The sequence below is a fragment of the Abramis brama genome (assembly GCF_963993115.1).
Source record: "Abramis brama genome assembly, chromosome: 13".
NCBI classification, from domain to species: domain Eukaryota; kingdom Metazoa; phylum Chordata; class Actinopteri; order Cypriniformes; family Leuciscidae; genus Abramis; species Abramis brama.
In genome coordinates this window covers 12,080,579-12,103,147 of record NC_139975.1, presented here as the reverse complement: position 1 = coordinate 12,103,147, position 22,569 = coordinate 12,080,579, and the positions used below count along the sequence as shown (strand labels likewise).

At 36.3% G+C, this 22,569-nt stretch overlaps 1 protein-coding gene across 3 annotated transcripts in view; it reads left to right on the top strand.

Annotated features, from left to right (window-relative positions):
• Window positions 1-22,569, top strand: part of lingo2 (leucine rich repeat and Ig domain containing 2) — a 268,557-nt gene that overhangs the window by 163,816 nt on the left and 82,172 nt on the right. For 2 of the 3 annotated variants that reach the window (XM_084133263.1, XM_084133265.1), the window contains exon 4: window positions 2,259-2,337. The exons of the other annotated variant lie outside the window; for it this stretch is intronic. The gene's annotated coding sequence lies outside the window, so the exon portion shown is untranslated. The remainder of the gene's footprint in view (window positions 1-2,258; window positions 2,338-22,569) is intronic. 3 annotated transcript variants of the gene reach the window in all.

Sequence of the window (22,569 nt, the reverse complement as noted above, 5' to 3'; positions counted from 1 at the left end):
GTTTTATGCATGTTTGGAGTTTTTGTTGCATTTCCAATGTTTTGTATGTTTCACCAGCGTGTGGCGTTTCGAACTCTTTGAAACAGTTCGAATCAATTGATTCAAAGCTTTGAAAAGCTTTGTTTCATCCATCACTAGTAACTGAATAAACAGGGATTATACAAGCAGAGTTAACAAGGGTAATGGCACACAGGTGGAAGTGATCAAACAATAGTTGGTACGGGTTATGGGAAATGCAGTCCATGATGATATAAAAAGACGAAAGGAGTGCCATCTGGTGGCTATCACAGGCACTCCGGCTGGCAGGTGTGACAATAGCTGAATCCGAAATCGCCCCCTACACCCTCAAATAGGCCGTTATTTGAGGGGACAGCTATTTGTAGTGGTGTCCGAAACCATAGTGGACGTTATTGAGTGCATTTTTTCAATCCCACATTGCACTGCAATAACGAATGTACAACCGATGTACGCTCAACTTCAGTCCCAATTTGCTCACTCGTTTTCATTTACTCCTTTAAGTGAACAGTATTAGTGGACTAACGTTGGGAATAGTGAATGAGGGTTTAAGGGGCGATTTCGGTTTCAGCCAATGGCTTTCTTTCCTCTGTGGAATACAAAAGATGATATTTTGAAAATGCCTCCTTTTTTCCATACAGTTAAAGTTTTTGTTGAATGCTTGGGCAAAAATGTCTTATGATGATGACAGATATTCAATTTTTGGGAGAACTACCTACTAAAGGCTTCAGTTATTAGTTATCAAAAGCTTTGAAAAAAGAACTATAAACCAGATGTCTGAGACTACCTTTCTGAAAAGTAATGAATTATAACTAAAGTTGGATGTTCTAACCAGGCATCTTACATGTAAAGCACGTCATTCTCTTCTTTAAAGATAGAGCCAATTTATGCCACAGCGTCTGAGAGAACAATGACAGGCTGATAGTCCCAATGTGTTCTCCATGACGTCGGTGGCTTTGGAGAAACTACCGCTGATGATTAAGGAAGGGGTTGAAATGGATTTTATTTGCTGTCCTCCTCCTGACGTCCATTCACTGAACACGTACAGCCAGTATGTTTAGGGGAGTAAGAAAGGGAAGGCGCGTATTGTCATTTCACCTTGCACAGGTTGAGCTGTCCTACTTTTTCTGTGTGGATTTTAACACCCACAGGCATGAATCAATATCAAGGGGCTTTTCAGCTTGTGCTTTTGAAATATTATACATCCATATGGCACCAGAACTTGCTTCATTATGTTTGAACAAAACAAGATTATTGCTCCAATTATTTGTGGAAGATAACAAAGTTATCAACGTTAGAAACAACGTGGCCTTGTGAAACAATATTTTGCAATAAAATAATAATTTTACCTAGGTTGCACACTTTCTTAGCGAGGCCATTGATATTCTCCAGTCATCTTGATCTTAGGCAGCAGGCATAACAACGAGATCCGGAGAATAAATGATCAAACAGGAGGACAGCTATTGTCCTTGAACTGCTTAATGGGCTACTAATAGCATTGACTGTCAGGACTGATTTTTACAAGTGAGTCCAGAAACAAACTTTCTACTCTTTTTTTTTTTTTTTTTTTTTTTTCTTCTACACGGTTGTCTTCTACATATCCCCCAGCTTTCATTAGTAATTCAGGGCCTTGTGTTTGCATAATCACCTTGCCTCTGTCTACCGTCAGGCCTGTATGGAGAGACTCATTAGTGTCTTTTCAGAGAGTAAAAGAAAGAGAGAAATATTGTCTGAATAAAATGATTTCCACAAGGCAGAGAGGAAAGGCGTGGATGGACTGGGATATAGATATTCCGAATCCTTGCTGTGAGATTCCGGGGGTTTAAATAACAAGAACAATGTCCTGTGTCACAGAACAGCATCCTGTGTAGTGCGTAAGAGGATAGAGGAAGAAAAGGTAAAGCCTCTTTTTTCATGTGGGGCTTTGTACATATTACATGATATTGATTGTGCAAAAGTTTCATTGTGGCTTGGCCCAGACATTGCCAGAAGCGCATATGAAAGTCGAGCCCTAGAGATTACGGGTAAAGCCGGGAAACCTAGAGCTTGCAGACAGCATTCGCGGTAATAACATACTGTGTTGGTTTTCACATCCATAAGGGTGTTCCGTTTGCTTGTGTTCTGAGCTTCTCCAAACTGCTGATTGCATGTTTGTGTTGGTTGCTTCCTAATTACACTTTTTTTTTTTCTCTCTGTTTCATCTCTGATCTTATTTAATTCATTTATTTTGTGCTTTCTTGCAGATTTAAAAGACAAACCCTAACGAGAAGGCTCTTTAGTAGAACAAAAACATGGCCAAGGGGAAGATCTCTTCTCCATGTGGTGAGCACCTTCCTGAAATTTCCTGACATTTTATGGTGAAACATGGTGGGACGCTGTATTGTTTAGTTCAGATAAATGAGATAAAAATGCAAAATGTATTCTGAAAACATCAATCTGCAACAACAAACAAACTAATCAATCTATATTTAACCACATTTCCATTTCAGTGAGCTTTTAAGGTCTCCACAGACGGCTGTTCAAAGATGTATAGTCACCGTCTAACCCCTTCACACACATGCATAAATATACAGACATGCAAATACTCATTACAGTATGACACAGAGTTGATATAGATTTATTTTCCCAAATGATTTCAAAAGTCGAGGAAAGCAGGGGGTTGATTGAGTAGCAGCATAATAATCCTGGTACAGTGGAAGCAAGGAGTCATGCATCACAGTGCTTGCCATCTGTAGGAGGGCTGGAGTCCCTCAAGATGCATTAGGTCTCTGTAATGGGTTCGGCAAGGTGCAGCAATAATGGACGGATTCTAGGAACAAAGTTAATAATTATCACACAACCATGGCTGCGCAAAATACAGAATTGAAGAATCGGCTCTCTTTTAGTTCAATCTGAATTCAATTGGCCACACCTCACAGGAAGTTGAATTGGAATTTGCATTGGAATGGCAGCAAGAGGAATTTACTGCATTGAATTTCAAAGAAATGCATCCCAGGTAAAACATTTTAAAACATAAATCGTTCCTCCTCCTCTGCCCACAAAAGTTTTGTTTAATTTAGTTTTACTTTTAAAAAACTTTCTTCATATTTCATTTTTTTTTTATTCATTGCTTTATTATATTATATAAATTCTGCATCCTGATTGCTACATTGTTTCAAAATCAAGTTTAGAAACTGAATTGAAATTTAAAAGGTTTAGACTCCTTGAGCATACAAAAATCTCACTGGATTATTACAATTAATGACTAAAGGAATGTTTGGAAATGCAAACTTATATGTATTACTGACTCACGTCAGTATGGGGACTATAGGACTGTATATGCGGAAAACCGTAATTTACAGACAAAGCATTGTGAAAATGTTTACCGTTTGTTATGCAGCTGTTGTCAGATCCAATGTAGTTGGCTGCTGCATATTTCAACAAAAGTTTCGAACTCTCCATTACACTGTGCCTCATTTACAAAGCAATATGCTGCAAACAAAGGGAATGTTCTTCCACTCTTCCATTTGTCCTGTTGTTGACAGTCTCCAGTGCATGGAGTCTGTCAGAAACTGAACATGCATCTGTATACTGTATCCAGTGGAGAGATGGTCTAATTTATGATCGAATAAGCAAACTTAAGACGCTGCTGAGACATTACACGTCACATCAATGTCACGTGTCTTTACGGGATCTTTATAGGATGTGTGAGCGCACGCACAGATTCCGGAAAATCACTGGCAGTGTGAATGAACCAAAATCAAATGATCCCGGGACAAATCCCATAAATCCCCATTATCAGTGTATTTTCCGGAATCTCTGTGTGAAATGTTTGTGTATAGCAGGTGAGCATTTCATGGAGATTTCCATGCTTTCGGTATGGATGTTCTTTCAAATCAGGGAGGGAGTATAGTTGGGAAAAGTGTTTGGGGAACTTTTTTTGGTCTCCCATGTCCCCTGGTGGCAGCTACGCCCTTGGTGTTGATCCTTCCATGAAAATCAGCAGTAGTCTCATAGTATTCCTGAATGCTAAATTATTGTTAATTGTAAAATTGTAACAATTATTGTAAAATTGTTATCTCTTTGGATTTAAGAAAACAATGGCTGAAAATGTGGTCATCTTTAGACAGCGTTCTACTACACCGCTTTTCTCTCTTGTTGTGTCACTATGAATCCCATGTGTTTTGAGCGTGTAGTGTTCACTTTCACTTATTGCTCAAAACTGTTCAGCACTCAGCCTGCAGGGTAAAAGTGCATTGCTATAATTCACATTGTTTGGTTCCACGTCCATGTGACCTTCCTGTGTGTTTTGATGAGTGATATTCATATTAAGTTTCTCCTTTGTGTTGCTTTCCTTTTTTTTATCGTATTCTGCAATAGGTGGGGTCATGAAAGGACAAGTGCAGTGGTCAGGCATGAATTTATCAGTGGTAGTACAGTAGAGGTCAGACAGCAGAGCTTGTGGAATTGTATACAAAGAAGTGTGAAGTGTTTTTTTTGTGTGTGTGTGTCAGGGTTAAAAGAAAAAATACACACAAAAATTCTGCTTTAAATTTTTGAGAACAATCAACTTGGATATTTAAGTCATTTCAACTTAAATTACATTAAACTGACTTAAAAAAATGAGTAGAAAAATAAAGTTGAAAATTGCTTAACTTATTTTAATGAGTTAAAGCAATGTAAAAACATATTGTCATAACTTATTGATCATATGATTTTTTACAGAGTGTACAGTACATACCCATCCGAACATATACTCGTAAATCTATAAATCTATAAAAAATGTATCTCTCTTACTCTCTCAGGTCCAGTATTTTTCACCTTGCTGGTATTTCTTGTCTGCACATCTGCAAATTTGTGTTCCTTATTCTAAAAATGGTATGCACTTGTGCCTGCTTCTTTCTGATGCAATATTTAATGTGTCTTTTTGGGGTACATATTGAGTTTTGTATGGAATATTTGTTGCTGTGCATCATATTCACTGCACTGATAAGAGCAGTTCTATCCTATTCATCTACAGCCTCATCCTGCTGCTGGAGTTACAGTAGATTGCATCATAGGCACTTCTGAAAGAACATTGACCAACTGCCTTTATATTTTTCTTTTTCTTTTTTTTTTTGTTGTTGTTTCTCTTTGATTTTCTTCCTTCATATATATGTAAAGGAAGATGTAGCTAAATTTATTTCATAAAAATATAAATAAAGTAGTAATAAAATAAACAATAATAAAATGGTAATAACAGGAAAAGGCGCCTTGGATAAAAGCATCTGCTAAATGGTTAAATGTGCTTTCTTTCTTTCTTTCTTTCTTTCTTTCTTTCTTTCTTTCTTTCACTGTCTCTTTCTCTTTATGTCAAGCTCTCTGCAATTACTTAGTGTAGTGATGGAGGGCCAGTTCATTTGGGACTGTGTAGTGCAGGTAAAAGTCTCAGCACAAAGACTTGATATGGTGTCTTCCTGACACAGCAGTTCTCTCTTGTGCATTGACTCCTATAGCATTTGACGATTAATGGATATTAATCTTTAATTATGGCGCTTTTCCACTACACAGTACCAGCTCGCCTCGGCTCGACTCGGCTCGTCTTGAATCGGCTCTGTTTGGTTTTCCACTGTGTAAAAGTTGTACCTGTACCTGCTTCCAGGTACTTTTTTTCGTACCACCTCCAGCGAGGTTCTAAGCGAGCTGAGGCGATAGTAAAATGTGACGTGAAAACACGGCAGACTGCTGATTGGTCAGAGAGAATCGTCACTATTCACTGCGTCATCATTGCACGTGCCAGACGGAGTATAAAAAAACAGCAAAAACAAAAACAAAAACATCCAAAAACAGCATACACTCGATTTCCTCCATTGTCCTGTGTGTGTGGGTAGCGGGTGTGTGTCGCGCGTCTCGCGTAAAAGATTAAGTCACGGCAGTTTCCTGCGGCGTCGCTATGACGACCAGGTACTATTGTGGAGGTACTATCTGCAATGGAAAACGGAGCGAAAAGCGAGCCGAGCCGAGCTGAGTCGAGGCGAGGCGAGTCGAGTCGAGCTGGTACTGGTAATGGAAAAGCGCCATTAGTAGAATCCAGTATTGTGACAGAACCAAGTATTAGTATTCCGCTGTGTAATAGACAACCATAGCCGTATTATACCTGTATCTAATATTAACATTGTGTTTACATAATTTATGTCTGTGTACGGAGTATAATTATTTTCTATATATAAATACACACACATGCATATATATATATATTTAAGAAAATGTGTTATTTATATATAAAATATTTATATATAATATAAATATATATACACAGTATATACATGCAAATATTTCTTAAATATATACATGCATGTGTGTGTATTTATATGTAGAAAATAATTATACACCGTACACACATTTATTATGTAAAAACAAACTTTTATTTTGGATGCGATTAATCGCGATTAATCGTTTGACAGCCCTAATATATATATATATATATATATATATATATATATATATATATATATATATATATATATATATATATATATATATATATATATATACAGCGGGGGAAATAAGTATTGAACACATCATCATTTTTCTCAGTAAATATATTTCCAAAGGTGCTATTGACATGAAATTTTCACCAGATGTTGGTAACAACCCAAGTAAGCCATACATACAAAGAAACAAACAAAAATAAGTTCAGAAATTAAGTTATGTGTAATAATGTGAAATGACACAGGGAAAAAGTATTGAACACATGAAGAAAGGGAGGCGCAAAAAGGCTGATTATTCTTTTCACTCCTCTATCAGAAATCTTGCGAGGAGCACTGGTCGAGGCAAATTTATGGTGAAATTATTGTCTTTCCACTTCCGTATTATGGCCCCAAAAGTGCTCACTGGACCATTCAGAAGCTTAGAATGGCGCCTATAACCAATGCCATCATATGTTTTGCAACAATTAGGTTGCGAAGGTCTTGAGACAGCTCTTTGCTTTTACCCATCATGAGATGTGTCTTGTGTGACACCTTGGCAATGAGACCTTTTTGTAGGCCATCATTTGGGACTGAACCAGCTGTTATTAATTTCCACTGACAGGGGGCTGGATTGCTTTTTAATTACTGTAAGTTTTCAGCAGTTGTCTTGGCTTTCCATGCCTTTTTGCGCCTCCCTTTCTTCATGTGTTCAATACTTTTTCCCTGTGTCATTTCACATTATTACACATAACTTAATTTCTGAACTTATTTTTGTTTGTTTCTTTGTATGTATGGCTTACTTGGGTTGTTACCACATCTGGTGAAAACTTCATGTCAATAGCACCTTTGGAGATATATTTACTGAGAAAAATGATGACGTGTTCAATACTTATTTCCCCCGCTGTATATATATATACAGAAAGTCATAAAGCTGCTGATTCAGAGAGGGAAAATAGATGTCTGTGTGAGTATATTTGTGTCCACCTTCATATCATTAGCATAAACAAACAACAGAGATGCAACTCTAAATACCACAGCCATTTGTCAGAGTTAACACATTTCAGCTTCAGTTACTGTCTAATTCACAGAGCAGAGGGAAACTGAGGCTGTTTCAAATAGCAATTAAACACACTGAGGTAAAACTATGAGTGCCTGGTTGGAGCAAAATTTTTATGCTTTGAACAGGAAATAATGAGCCTCAAATATGCATTGTTCCCTTTGGCAATGGTGCGACTTAGATTTCAAATCAATATTTTCCATGGAGTACATCACACTTAGTTTTACATCTTGCACTCTTGTCTTTCTCTTTGAGATCAAAGATGGGCTCATGCTAAATATCACAGCACCTCAATGCAATGCACAGACGCCCTCTTCACCTCTGCATACAAATTACTGAAATATTCAGCTGCTCTTGTACGGGAAGATCAGAGATCCACTTTTGTTTCACAGCGAGGGCATAATGACTTTCATTGCTATTCAGCTGCAAAAACTGCTTAAGTTTATTATCACTTAACATGAGTGTAAAGGAGAAGAATCGTTCTACTTCGATTAATGATGAGCATATAAACAATTAGTCATTAACAAGACAGGCGGTATGGTTTATTTGCTTTTCTTTTTTTTATCAGTTCAGCACAGAACTTGTGTAAAACATAATTTTTATCAGATTGAAAGTAAAAAATGGCATGTTTTGCAAGATCTCCAAGAATTGGTTTACTTGACAACCTTCTCAGACTAAACCGGCATCATTCTTCCAATTTTTTAAATGCCTGTCAAAACACTGATGTGGTTTGGAGTGAGATGAGGAAATCCACAAAATGTTTCTGTAAGTTTTGTTACTTAAGGGCAAACCCCTGTTGGGGTCTCATTTGCACAGGAAAAAGACGAAAGCTTATTCTGGATGACATAAGCTAAGTAAATTTAGCATGGTAGTAGTAGAAGACCTCGATATGCCATACTAAATCTTCCATAAAAATGATCTGGTAATTCACAAGCATGTAAGCCATAATTATTGAAAATGAGGAGGTAGAATTGTGTCAAACACAGCTCACAGGCAAAATCTGTTTCTCAAGCAAATGCATAAATGTAAGAAAGACTAAGCCAATATAAGGGTAAAATATGAGTATTTTTTTTACTCACTATTTTGTTTTCCAGTCTCATTTGGTGTATTATGTACTGCCATCACTCTCCCATAAGAACATATTAAGTTGCATTACACTATTCCTTCTTCTGGCAAAGAAGCACCGACCAATACAGAAGGTGACTGACAAACTGACAATCACAGTTAGATTTTTTTATGTGCTGTTTAGGGGTGGCACAAACTAACTCTCTTATATTGTAAGAACAAACTGGTGGGGAAAGATTAATTTGAATAGTGGCACAATAGTCCGAAAGTAAGTACATAAAATAGATCATAAAATAGATCAGATTGTCAGTAAACACAGACTGAATACACACACACACACACACATTCAAAAGTTTGGGGTCAGTAAGATTTTTTATTCATTTTTTTAAAGAAATTAATACTTTTATTCAGCAATGAATAATGTATCAAAAGTGACAGCAAAGACATCTAGATCATTAAAAAATATTTTCAGATAAATGTTCTTTTGAACTGTCTGTTTATGAAAGAAAAAAAAAAGTTGAAAAGTGTCCACAAAAAAAAAAAAAACGTATATATATATATATATATATATATATATATATATGTTTTTTTTTTTTTTTTTTTTTTGTATATATACAGTATATATTATATATATTAAGCAGCACAACCATTTTAATGGCATCTTTTTGAGCACCAAATCAGCATATTAGAATGATTTCTGAAGGATCATGTGACACTGAAGACAGGACTAATAAATTACATTTGCTGAGAATTCAGCTTTGTCATCACCGGAATAAATTACATCTTAAAATATATTAAAAGTAGTACATTTTAAATTCTATAATATTTCACAATATTACTGTTTTACTGTATTTTATGCAACTTAGGTGAGTATAAGAGACTCAAAAACATTTGAAATTTTTTTTACAAATTTATATTTTGTAATATTGTATATTCTATTTTCTACCATTTTGCTTCATTCATGCATATGATAATCCAAAGTTTGCCACGACTTTTATAGAATCCTCCGAAAAAAGTAAAGTACGAATGTCAGCAGATGTTTTGGTGTTGCAGGATAAAAAGCATTGCTATAGTGACTTTTCCTTATAAACCTGCCCTAGTCCTGGGAACAGGGAGATTTAGCTAGATGAATGAGCATGTTGTTAGTGCATGTGCAGGGATGAAAATTGAGTGAGAATTTTTGGAATAGATTCAAGACCTCTGAGGATGTACTATATAGTGCTGCTATTGTAAACCCGCAGCGTGTCAAGCACATGTCTCAGCACCAGTCAACAGCCCAGTCAGTGTGAGGCTTCTGTTGCAATTTAATTAGACCAGATGAGTCTTGTTCAGCCAGAGACTCACTCACAGGGGACAGACAAAATGTCAGCCACGATCTTGCACACTTTTAATTAAAAGAAATGTGAGCTGTATTGGTGTGTGACGGCGACTTGTTTTGTTTGCCGTGTTGTTGTCCGCGGTTAATTGCTATTAAAGGAGTGCGTATGACTAAACAGACGAGGTTTGCTCTAATATTTTGTCCAGTTTGAAACGGTTGACATTGGATTTGGCATTTTTGCTCCATGTTGTGAGACGTTAGTTTTTACAGAGCCATGGAAATTCATTTACTAATTGCATAATGATTATGCTTCCACCACAACAGCTACTGCTTCTACAACTGAACAATGACCAGTGATTTTTGGGGGTAGCCACAAGCTAATCTAGATTTACAATAAATCATGTCATAAAGTCCCTCAGCTTAGAGTCAAATGTGATCACATAACCATGAAATCGGAAAGAAAATACTCAATAAACAAAGTAAATTTGGACTTCGATCAACATCAATATCCACAACCATTTATACAGCATGAGTGTGTACTGCATGCAGTGATTGTGAACTAGTATCTGATGCAATTACATAAATGAAACGTTGCAAAAGAGCCATCTTAAACGTTGCCGTTTTCATGACAATTATTTATTTTTTTTACTGTTAGATTGGAGTTTACATTTAAAGTACAAGCTACTCCATTCAGACCAGTTGTAGAAATGTATTAAAAATAAATCACGCCCACTGATACCGCCATTTATTTTCAGCATGCTTTCTTCATTATTTTAAATGTCTAAAACCAGTGCAAATAATGCCACAAAATCACTTCTCTGCCATTTGATCGTTCATTGGGTAACTTATGTCTAATCAATAGAAAATGCACACAAACATCTCTGTTCAAGAAAATCCAGCTTTTTGCCACTTGTGGCAGGCAAATAACACTCTTTGGATTCTTTGCTCATTATTTGCACATCATTATTTTAGCACCTCTAATTTAAAATAATTTAAGTAATTTAACTAAATCTAATTTAAATAGCCTTAATGTTCTATGTACTTTTTGTCTTTTAACTGTTTAAACCCTGTACCTGTGTTCTGTCTCTGTTGTAATCTTTTTGTAGCAATCTCGTTATATCCAAAACGAATAAACGAACTAGATAAATAAAGATACTTTGACTTTAAACAGAAATGGCATGTTTGCATTGAAAGGACTTGCCAATTTACTTGTTAAATTTGCGCTGTTCAACATAGATAAATAGAGATAGATAGATATATACTGATTTTGAAGTACTTCTGCCTTTAAGGTTACAGAATATTAGTTTTTTGGTTTTTTTTAGAAGAGTTAGCAGGGGCTGTTAAAATATTTCTGTCCTCCTTTCATTTTCCCTCTCACTGCTTTGCTGTTAGGACTGTAAGCTGTGGTAGTTTGACCCAAGAGGGGAGCTCTAACCTACTTAGAGTGTCCTGTTCTCTTGCTCCTTTTCCACCTCTTTTGTTTGTTCAGTGGAAATATGAGGATCCTAATTAAGCTGTGCCAGATAGCAGCTAGAGCAAGAGAAGCTCCTGTTGGCCAACTGTGAGCGGCTCTCCGCAAGCTTGGAATTAATGTTTAATTTATTTCTTGTTTATGATTTATTGATGCAGTGGTGCATGTGTATGTGTGAGTGTCTGCGTTGTGTGTGTGGGAAGAGGAGACAGCATTGTGTTGGATGGAACTGGGTCATTTTTATACTGTGCTTGTGTAATGCATTATCAGCACAGGCAAACATACTCCTAATGTTTACTGTGTCCAAAACTACTTACAGGAAATAAGGGTTGGTCATGGATTATTTTTTTTGCAGTGTTTGTTCAGTTCAGTTCTTGTGAAAACATCAATACAGCAACAAATCTATCTATCTATATCTATATCTATATCTATATATATATATTTGCATTATTTACAACTATTATATTATATTACAGTATATTGCATGCAATAATGGTATAAAACTACAAATATTTGTATAAAATTGTAAGTAGCAACATTACACATACACAGAAACATTAAAGGGTCACGACACCCCCCTCTTTCAGCTCAAGTCTAGCTCACAATCTTTTTGAAAAATGCAACTTAATTGGGCGTGGTGGCTGTGAGAAGAAGGGAGGGGAGAGGGTGTGGTATGGCACGGCAGGGGAGAGGGGGAAACTGTCATCGACTGTCACTAAAAATCAGTGGTAAAACGTGAGGAAATGCTAGATTTTTTTATAGCTGGCAAAGTTATAGTCTAATGAAATACACTGACACCTTATAATTGTATTTAAAACATATAAATGCACATGTATATGTATAATTATGTCATTATAAAATATATTTGTTTATATACACACTATAAATGCATATATTTGAAAATAAATAAAAAAATTGCTTAAAAAAAAAAACCGTTCAGTAGCCTACATAGCCTATCCTAGATCTACGCGCCCCCTAAACCCACATAATAAAGATGTACAGTGACATAGAAATTTGCACAAATTAAGCATACGTTCCATGCAATTGAGGTATTATCGAAATATCTAAATTTTAATAACGAGTGATTTAACAGAAGGCAAGTAAAACGGTCAGGGTTACATTTTAGACACACACACACACCTATGAAGCGATAGAAAAGTCCTCGGGACCGCATCACTCGCAAGACGAAACCTGCATTGGTGTACAAGGCCGAAGTCCACCATTCTCCCGTTGAATGGTTGCTACACACACACATAGTTTAGATGTGTCCGTGGTTGATGGCCAACCAGCCGCCCGCAGTCAGAGTCCATCGCGGGGAAAGATGCACTGGAACTTTTGCACCACGAAAACAAACGCGCGTCCCATCATTAACGTTACCTCTCTCATCTAACTTACTACGCGATATCATAGTTTGACATGTCTGTCATTGGAAAGTTCCTCGTGGTGTCATGAATAATTAAGAGAAAGTGTCTTCTCATTGGATAAAAAACTCAGTCTCATTAATAATTATGAGACGCCGATGAGTCATCAAAGTACTATAGTGCTCTGCCACGTCACAGCCTGTGACGTGGACACAATGAAGATTTTAAACCTGGAAGACGAAAATAGCATATAAAAACTAAAATTTAACCATTTTCCCCCTACTATTAAATCTAACAGATGCTAACATTGTCTTCAATGGTGTTCAACACACATACCTCTGTTAAAATCTCAGAAATTTTGGTTTAGGGTTTCATAACCCTTTAAACAAGGGTTTAATTTTGTTGTAGCATCAATTTCATATTTACCCGCCCCATATGTTAAATTAAAATGAGAAGTAATTGGATTTCCATTTTAGTCGGACAGGCCCTTTTTGTCTAAGTGGCTGTTCTTTTGCATAAAAGGCTACAATATGCCGATAGTCAAATGTCTGTATTGCCAGACTACATGCATGAATGCATGGCACGTTAGCACACTGGCGAACAGAGGTTAATAAGAAGCACTGAATGTCTAAGTCACCGCACACACACACACAGGCACACGTGAACTGCATGTAAATGGTGTGTAATTGTGAGCTGACCGCATGCATGTGCATGAGGACTTACAAGTCAACTCAGGTTATCCGGGTCTCAAAGGTAAGACACCAAAATCTTTCCTCCTCTCTCCAGTTGTGCAGACAATAGGAAGCTAAGTAGTAGCACAGGTGGCTTACACCTCTTCACATGGGAAAATGCAGATCCAAAGCTCTCTGGTGGCCGCTTGAGTCACAGCGGGAGAGAATCTCTCAGATTCTTTCAGTCTCACCCTTTTAGCACACAGTCAGCCACTTCAAAAATGACGGAATACTCTGTAGCACGCACAGCCCACCAGGAGACCAGCTTTAAGTCCCTGCGAAACAGGCCGCTGACTGACTGAACAGAAGGGGGCCGAAAAAGCAGATAAATACATATTTCATTGAATTTGTGTGTGATGTAATGTTGGAGATTGTAGAAGGGAGAGGGATATTGTCATATTTTACTTACTGATATAGACAATAACTTAGGGGAGGTGCTAGGGGAGGTGCTAGGGGTGGGCGTCAAAGTCGTCCCAAAAATGTTAGAGCGCTGAATTGTCAAAATTGTTGTCTTTACCAATAGGATTTCATGCATGTCACTATTAAATTTTAATACAAAATTAAATAACATTAATAATGATAATAATAATAATAATAATTAGTATTGTTATAAAATGTATTTAAATAAATAAATATGAAATACATAATTGCTCACTATTAATATCGATCTATTATCTTATTATTCAACTTTTTTGTTGACTTTTTGGTCATGTGTCCACCATACATGAAGTACATAATGTTTCACAGACATAAAAACACAGTAAAGGAATTTGTTCACAAATGTTGGCAAGTTAATTGCATGAAGTGGTCAGCAGTGCACATTAAAGTAAGGAAAGCCGAAATTACCATGCCTGAGGTTGCAACTAGGTTTGGTTGGACGTTTTTAGTTCATAAAACGAAACATAACATTTCAGCATTTATTATAAAGTGTGTATTTTGGAATATTTAATCAAAAGATGTACCCATACGCATTCACAGAGTTCTGGGCTAAACCCAGAATAATCACTGACCCTGGATTCACAGGTTTGCTAATGGTATGTGCACATACATGCTAAGGTAAAAAAAAACACTCCTTCTCTGCACCATGGGAGGCTTGGGTTTGACCTCTTGAAGTCTGCAATGCATGGGGGTGGTGTAGTTGAGAGGCTTGAGGTGGACTGAACTCCCTGTGGCACTGAGAGGAGGTGGAGAAAGAGTGCAGAGGTCTTTCATGAGGTCATGAGTTTCATACTTTAATCTAAAGATCTTTTTTGTCTTTTAATACAAGGATGGCTAAATTACAGATGTGTGTTCTTAACACACAGCATTTTTTAAGTGAATCTCTCTCTCAGTCTGAAGCTGGTATTGCATCATACATTATATGAACTGCATCATGTTATTCCTATAAGTCACTAAGTGATGCAATCATAATGAAGTTTATTAAAGCTATCCCTAATGGCATAATAATATTAACCAAATTCAGATATTAATAACACAACCTTACAAAATCCTTAACTTTTTGTAAATGGTCTCTCCTTATTTGATAAAGGTTTTAATAACAATTTTATTAAAAAAAAATCCTTTAATATCGGTTCCAGTCCTCCATGTAAATCAAAATGGCTTAAACCTTATTATATATCTTGGCACAGCATTTGGACATTACCCTATAAATATGTTATTTCTAATAAAGTAAAAGTAACGTACAAAATTATTCATAGATGTTATCCTGTAAATGCAACCATTAGTAGATATATTCATACTGTTTGTGATAAATGCACTTTTTGTAACACATCACCTGAAGATATTGAACATTTATTTTTGTATTGCCCTTTTTCTATTTCTTTTTGGACTGACTTTAAAATAGACATGACAAAAAAATTAAACGGATGTCTTAATTTAGAACCTCATGACATTTTACTTTGTTTCCAAAACCCATATTTTTCTGAAAAACAAACTTATATTATTAATCTTTTAATTATTTCGGCAAAGTTTTATATTCATAAGACAAGAATAACTCAAAAGAAACCCTCCTATATTACCTTTTATAACACTGATCTCACAATATACTTAGAAACTCTTTCAAACATGAGATCACAAAACAAAAAGCTTATAAAAACAATAAAAATGTTAAAGCTTTTCAAATACATATAACTGCCCTGATATTATAAACTTTCATTTCTGTATTTATTATTTTTTTTATTTTTTTTATTTTATTATTATTATTATTATTATTATTATTATTATGTACATTTATACTTTAGTTGTTGTTGTTATTCTTTGGTTTATACATTTTGAATTGTATTTACAATGCCTTGTATTCATCTTGTTTTTGTTGTTGTATTGTACTTGAAATATTTGTAATTTAATTAAATAAAAAAATTTAATAAAAAAAAAAAAAAAATCATAATGAAGTTTACATCACTCTGCTGAACAAATTGCCTTATATCAGCTCTAGAAATCACACAGCAAGGGTGCAAAGAGTTTAGTTCCAACCCTGCTCCAACACACATACTTGTAGTAGTTTTCAAATGAGCCTGAAGGACTTGATGAGCTGGATCGGGTGTGTTTAATTAGGGTAGAAGCTAAACTCTGCAGGGAGTTTATTCTGTTGCCCTCCTGGAACTGAGTTTAGCACCCCTGTCATAGAGTATCATGCTTTCTTCTTTGTCAGTGTTTGATTTAGCAAAGGGACACATTTCGGTTTAGCCAAAGTGAGCAGAGATGTCTCATACTTGAATATTGCTGGACAGTGACAAGAGATCTTCTATTTAATGAATACAAGAGACAAGTCAAGAAGCGCAGAGTACACTGAATAGGACTATGTACACAATAGTTTTTTGCCTTTTGTTTCATAATAATTTATTTACATTATATAACCCTCTTGCTGGTTTTTAAAGTGTCACATAAACAGGAAAGGTAACAGGTACTCTCTACACAATATACATGGACGTAAAATGTAAACACTTAAATATCTTGGAAACTGTTGCCAATCAGTCGTTTTAATTGTCATATTTGAATTCAGCTCATCCAAATACTTAATAAATAGCACATTTAATCTCTGAAGCAGACAGCTTCTAAAAATTGTAGACCAGTGTTATCTATTTATTTAAAATATGTTTTATTATTTATCAATATTTTTCTAATAAATAAATACACTACATTACAACTAAAAGAGCACAAATAAAAGTACATAAATACAAAAGTTTTAAAAAATATGTATAAATATGGCAATATTCAGAAAAGTATGATCAGTGGATTTGGATGGATGGATGGATGGATGGATGGATGGATGGATGGATGGATGCTGATCACAACACAACATCGTTAGAAATTAGTAATGCAACCCTCTAGAGAATATGACCATATAACTCTCTCTGTTTGTAAGGTTGCTTTCCCCCCTTCATCTCTGTAGTGCTAAGCCAGCATGATAAAAGGCAAACTGGCGAGCACCAGATCTGCCCCACAAAGATAAACGTGAATATAGGGCCGTATCTGCCTGCCACAACTCACTCGGGGGTGAAGCCCATCTGAACAATGCTTCACAGCTGATGGTCCTCTGTCCTTGATGTAAACAGAAACAAATGTGGCATTTGGAAAATAGGCTGTAAATAAGAAACTAGAGCATGCTGTGTATGTGTGATTGAGGAGGGAGAGAATTGCCCACTTGTCAGTTTGGATAAGGTTAGTGTTTAAATTGCCCGGCTACAATAATCGGATGCAGCAGGGGAGGATGCCCCACAAACTGCGGCTAAAAAGTGTGGTGGAAGTCATCCGTGCTCATCATAGATGTAGATTTGGATTGCTAGCAGTTGTGTGCAGAGTGCCCTGAAAAAGAATGCCTGTGACATAGTAAATGAGCTCAAAGGGTGATGTTAGAGCTTAGTCAGACTTATTTATATTGTTCTGTCTTGAAGGAATCCGATGTACCACTGAAGTATTTATTGCTTAAATGGCAGTGGTTTTGTCCTTACGTCTTGATGCCATCAGATCTCACATGAATGTGTTTACTTTGACTGTGTGGCATGAAACCATTGCACTCCATGTCTGACAGTGTGTTAGCTAATTAAGTAGCCAACACATTGTCTCTAAGAAGCTGGAAGAGGGGAAACTACGTCATTCCATGCACACGCCTCCAGGCAACTTGTTCATCCTTATTGCATTATAATAAGAAGCAACGGATTTGACCTCTGATGCAGTGTTCATTTTTACATTTTTTTTTGTTTTAATGTCTTTGAAATTTATTGATTTTGTCATTTATATTTGATAATTTTAGCTAGTCTTACTCTAATAACATGGGATCTAAATTTAGTTTACGAAAATGAAATTTTAGTTTAAAAAAAATTCTTGTGAGTTTGGTCTCATTTGTTATTATTGAAATTTGTCAGTTAAAACTTTAACAATGAGCAATACATTTGATAAAGTATGTATTAATCTTTGTTAATGTTAGTTAAAAAAATAGTCGTTCATGTTGGTTCACAGTGCATTAACTAATATTGGCAAATACAACTTATGATTTTAATAATGTATAGTAAATGTTGACTTAGATTAATACATGCTTTAGAAGTATTGTTCATTCTTAGTTTGTTAACTAAAGTAGTTAACTTATGTTAACTAATGAAACGTTATTGTAAATGTTACCTTTTTTGTCTCGTCTTCATTACGGTTGAAACTAAATCTTTTCGGCAGTAATTTTATGATGATAAGCATTTTAAAACAGGAAAGGACAGAAAAGTTTATTTTCAGCATTTAAACCCATAACAACAACAACAAAAATCATTTCAAATGGCCATTTGCCTCATGCTCTGTGGAGCATTTTGTCTTTTAATGCACACTAATATTTCAGTTGTTTTGTGAGGGTGTACTTGTTTGACGTAATTGTGTGGAACAACACATCTGACCTCCGGCTCTCTCTATCTGAGCAGATTTATGGTGATCACCAAAAGTACATGCAGCATTTTTCATTTGTCTGCACTGAAAACTTGCTAAATCAATACTTCACTGCCTTGAAGTGCCTGCAGGGTCAACATTTGTTCTCCCAAAAATTTGAGATTATAGATCAACTATTTATTTATATGAATGTTTGTGCTTTACTTCTGTTTATTTATTTTTTTCACTTCTTTGTCTTTTGTCCAAGAGATCTGGCCTTTTGGACTGTTTTGAAATGCATGCATTTATGAATTGACAAACATGACGCACAACTGTTTTTTTCTGGAGTTCAAAATAAGTTTGTACTTATTTTTATGTTTTGTAGACTGTGACATCCACTATCCGTGGACTTGTACCCATGATGGCCTAAGCTATAATTAGAGTGTCTACAATAAAACTGCTGGTAGTTTTTTTTTATTTATTGTGATGTGAAGCCATCAGACAAATGTGTAACCTTGAGGCAGGGTGCTTATAAATCCTATCACTTTGACAAGGAAAAACATCCCAAAGGTTGAAACCTTCATGGTGCTAATATACCATAAATGCTTTTCCCTCACATTGGGAACTAAAACTGACATGAACAAAGCACTACTTTATCTTCAGCTTAGATTTGTATGGAGCAGGACACACCAGCGATCCACACTTAATCTTCTCTTTACCTTGGAAATCTAAAGGATCAGCAATTTCTCTGCCCGACAGGCAAGTGGTGGAGAATTGGTTATGACTCCTCTGTTATGAGTGCCATTCATTTCAGAAGTGACAGACAGGGCGAGCACAAAAGCACACACACAAATAATCATATGCTCATTTTAATTGTAAAGAGGTATATTTACAGGTACAGGGGTTGGGACAATAAAAACTGAAACACCTGGTTTTAGACCACAATAATTTATTAGTATGGTGTTGGGCCTTGTTTTGTGGCAGTCAGTCACTAATGTTAGAGCTTTCAACCTCTCTCAGGTTATGAAAAAAGGCCAGAAAATAGGGATATTTTGCAGCAGGAGATCGAGACATAACTCCTTTTAAGTGTTTGGGACACTTAACAGTGCATATCTGCTGAGGCAAAAAGCAGTGGGAGATGCCTGAAATAGTTTGGAATGAAAATGGCATCTGTAAATATGCAATACAAAGCCTTGATGTCTACAATTGTTATCTGTTGCTATGGTTACATGTTTTTGTAGGGTAATGGTGAGTAAGAGAAAGGGATTTGAGAGTCACATCTGTTCGTAAATCTACTGTAGATGTCAATCCCAAACATTGACTGGGTGAATATAGCCATTGATCAAGCACTAGATCCTTGACCCTTGATAATCAGCTTGAACTTTAACACACAAAATTATAGCAACCCCACAGCATCTTTTTTAGAAATGTATTTTGTTTTAATGTCGAAACATAACCACAACAGAGCATCTAGACCTTGATAATAACAATTATTTATATTTTTTGATTATGTATTTATAATAATTTAGCTACTAAAAAGTTTAGTCAATGAGAGTGCAATTTTGAGTACCCTTCATTAACAAACATTTTGTCTGAAATTTTATTTAGATTTACATTTCATTGACTTTTAGTTTGTATTCATTAGTCACGTGTTCCTTTGTCTTAGTTTCCCTCCACTCATCTGTTTCAATGGACACTAACTCAATCATCACAGCTGTTCATCATTTAGTTTGTCACCATTATATATTTAAGTGCCTCCCTGTTCACTCTGTGGTTTGTCATTGTTTGTGTTTGTTTTACACACTCTGTTACACGGACTATATTTACGTGAGTTTACTTTAATATTAAAGACATTTCGTATTGGATTATTGTCCTCTTCATCATCTTCATCTATGTGACAGAATGACCGACCAAAGAAATGGATTATGCAACAAAATGCGCTGATGAGTCGATTTTTTTTTAGTTACACTGACCAGTTCTGTCGTCTCGCCGTCTTCGACGACAAGACACTGAAATTGTTGTTTTGGATCAGGGCACACTACCACCAACCAGTAGATGGAAAGCAACCGCCTGCCTTGAGTGAGCCAGAGCCCGAAGAGGAAGGTAAAGCAAAAACTTGCATGGACTGTGAAATATCTGTCTGTTCTGAATCATAACTGTTTCAAGACAGCACTGAAACTTGTATGGACTGTGAAAGATCTGTTCGTCCGTCATCATCGCTGTTTCAAGATAGCAGTAAGACTGTATCATTTATCTGTTGGGAACTGGAATTACCGCTATTGGTCATGTCAGGTTATTGGCAGCTATTCTGCTGAAATAGTTTTTGTATATGAGTGCGTTGATGCCTCGTAACTCTTAAGAATATGAAGTTGTCGTGTCTGTTAAAATCATTTTTGTCCTCATCAGAAGTGTCCTACAATGTGCATGATAAAAATCCCAAAAGATTCTCCACAAAGTGTTTCTTTCAAGCCCATATATAAAAAATTGAGGAGGTGGATTGCCATATAAAAGCTTACGAACATTATATATTTATATAGTACTATATATAGGTGGGTATATATGCATAATATAATAATACTTCAGGTCATCTTTGTCAGCAGCTATACACCTCCGTAAACAGAAAAAAGGGAAATATGAAAGCCCACTGGGTGCATCCACCACACTGGAAACTTTAATGAGAGCCTGTGGCGGCAGCTTTATAGACCAATGTGCTTCCTGACGTCCTCTTTCGAAACAAAACAGCACGGTGTCATAAAGCTCTCCTTCTCGCAACATTCTATTGCCTCTTCTCATTGTGTTCTCATTGTCACTGAATTGTCTGCGATGTCTCATGCCTCAGAGATATTTGTGACTAGATGTCATTTCAATCCAGGCATGAGTGTATGGAAATGAAGAGTGCGAACCGTAACAGTGTCAACACACATATGTGTTTGAAAAACAACGAGAACAGTAATCGCTCTGATCCATATAAAAAAAATACAGAACTTTTGTTCGCTGACAGAACGTGGTTTCCCCAAGGATTTCTTTATTGCGCAGAGGTTGCTCTGTGAGAATTAATGCAGTTCTCAGTTCACTTTGTCCCAGATGTTTCTGATAAAATTCATAAGGAGAAAATAGACACCTGAGACAATTGTTGACCTCCAGTAAGATTATAGAGCTATGCAATTAATGTGAATGGCATAGTTCAGATAATTTAGTCTTGGATGTTGATAGATTTTGTATTTTCAGTCATCAGATTCATTTACATTGTGACTGTGTATCAGATGTAATCCACTCTGTCTGTGTCTGCAAAGGTGTGTGTCAAATGGCCCATACAGATGAATGGCCCATTCAGATGTATGGCCCATAGAAACTGATTGGTGTGAATGAATAAAAAGAATCAGCATTGCTCAGAGTGGATTAGCAAGTTAGATCGATCTCCTGTGGGAGGCCCTAACAGTTTTCCTTTGTTTGTAGCCCTTTTGTCTTCATGTATAAAGTTCAGTCATACAGACAGAACTTTGGGTTAAGATTGTTGAAGGGCGACATACTAACATCACTGCTGAAGGACTGCTACACTACAAACCTTCAATAAATTCTTCTCCCCACAAGAACTCTGGTCAAGCTTACTTATTTTATGTATTGGAGAAATCTAATACATTGGCGAGCCACCCAAACGACTGCTCGGCCAAATGCACCAAAATCTAACAATGTCTACTGCTTAGAGTGAACAGGCTTCTTTCTATGGTGTTAAGCAGAGGACAAGATCTTACTGAGAACCAGTAGAGTCTGATTACCTGGTGTTTTAAAAAGTATGTACCTTTTAAAAAGTATGTACTATAAAGAATAGTACATACTTATTATGAATTATGAATTGAGCAGGGTTGCATAGCGCCGAAATGATTGAAAAAAATTTTTTGGCTGTTCTTTCCTATGGAAAAACAAATGGTATACTGTTGAATGATGGAACGTCGCCCTTTTTGGCTTTGCACTGTCCAAACGGTGTAATTAATTACCCTGTCAGTCACAGCGTCTCAACCACTGACAGTAAGTCCCATCCGCACTCCAAAGTTGTCAGTTGGTGGCTCAGTTCCTACACTATACTGCACGTTCTCCAAGCCTGATAACTTGTTAATGTCATGGAGGCTGAGGAAAAGCCCCACATTGGCAAAATGCTTCCTCCATGTCCCTGTGGAGACCTTATCTTTCAACTCGTTTCTCAGCTTGTTTTAATTAGATTAAAAAGTTCCTGGGCCCTGGGGGGCTGCAGTAGAGTTGGCGGTAGCTACGTGCTCCAGA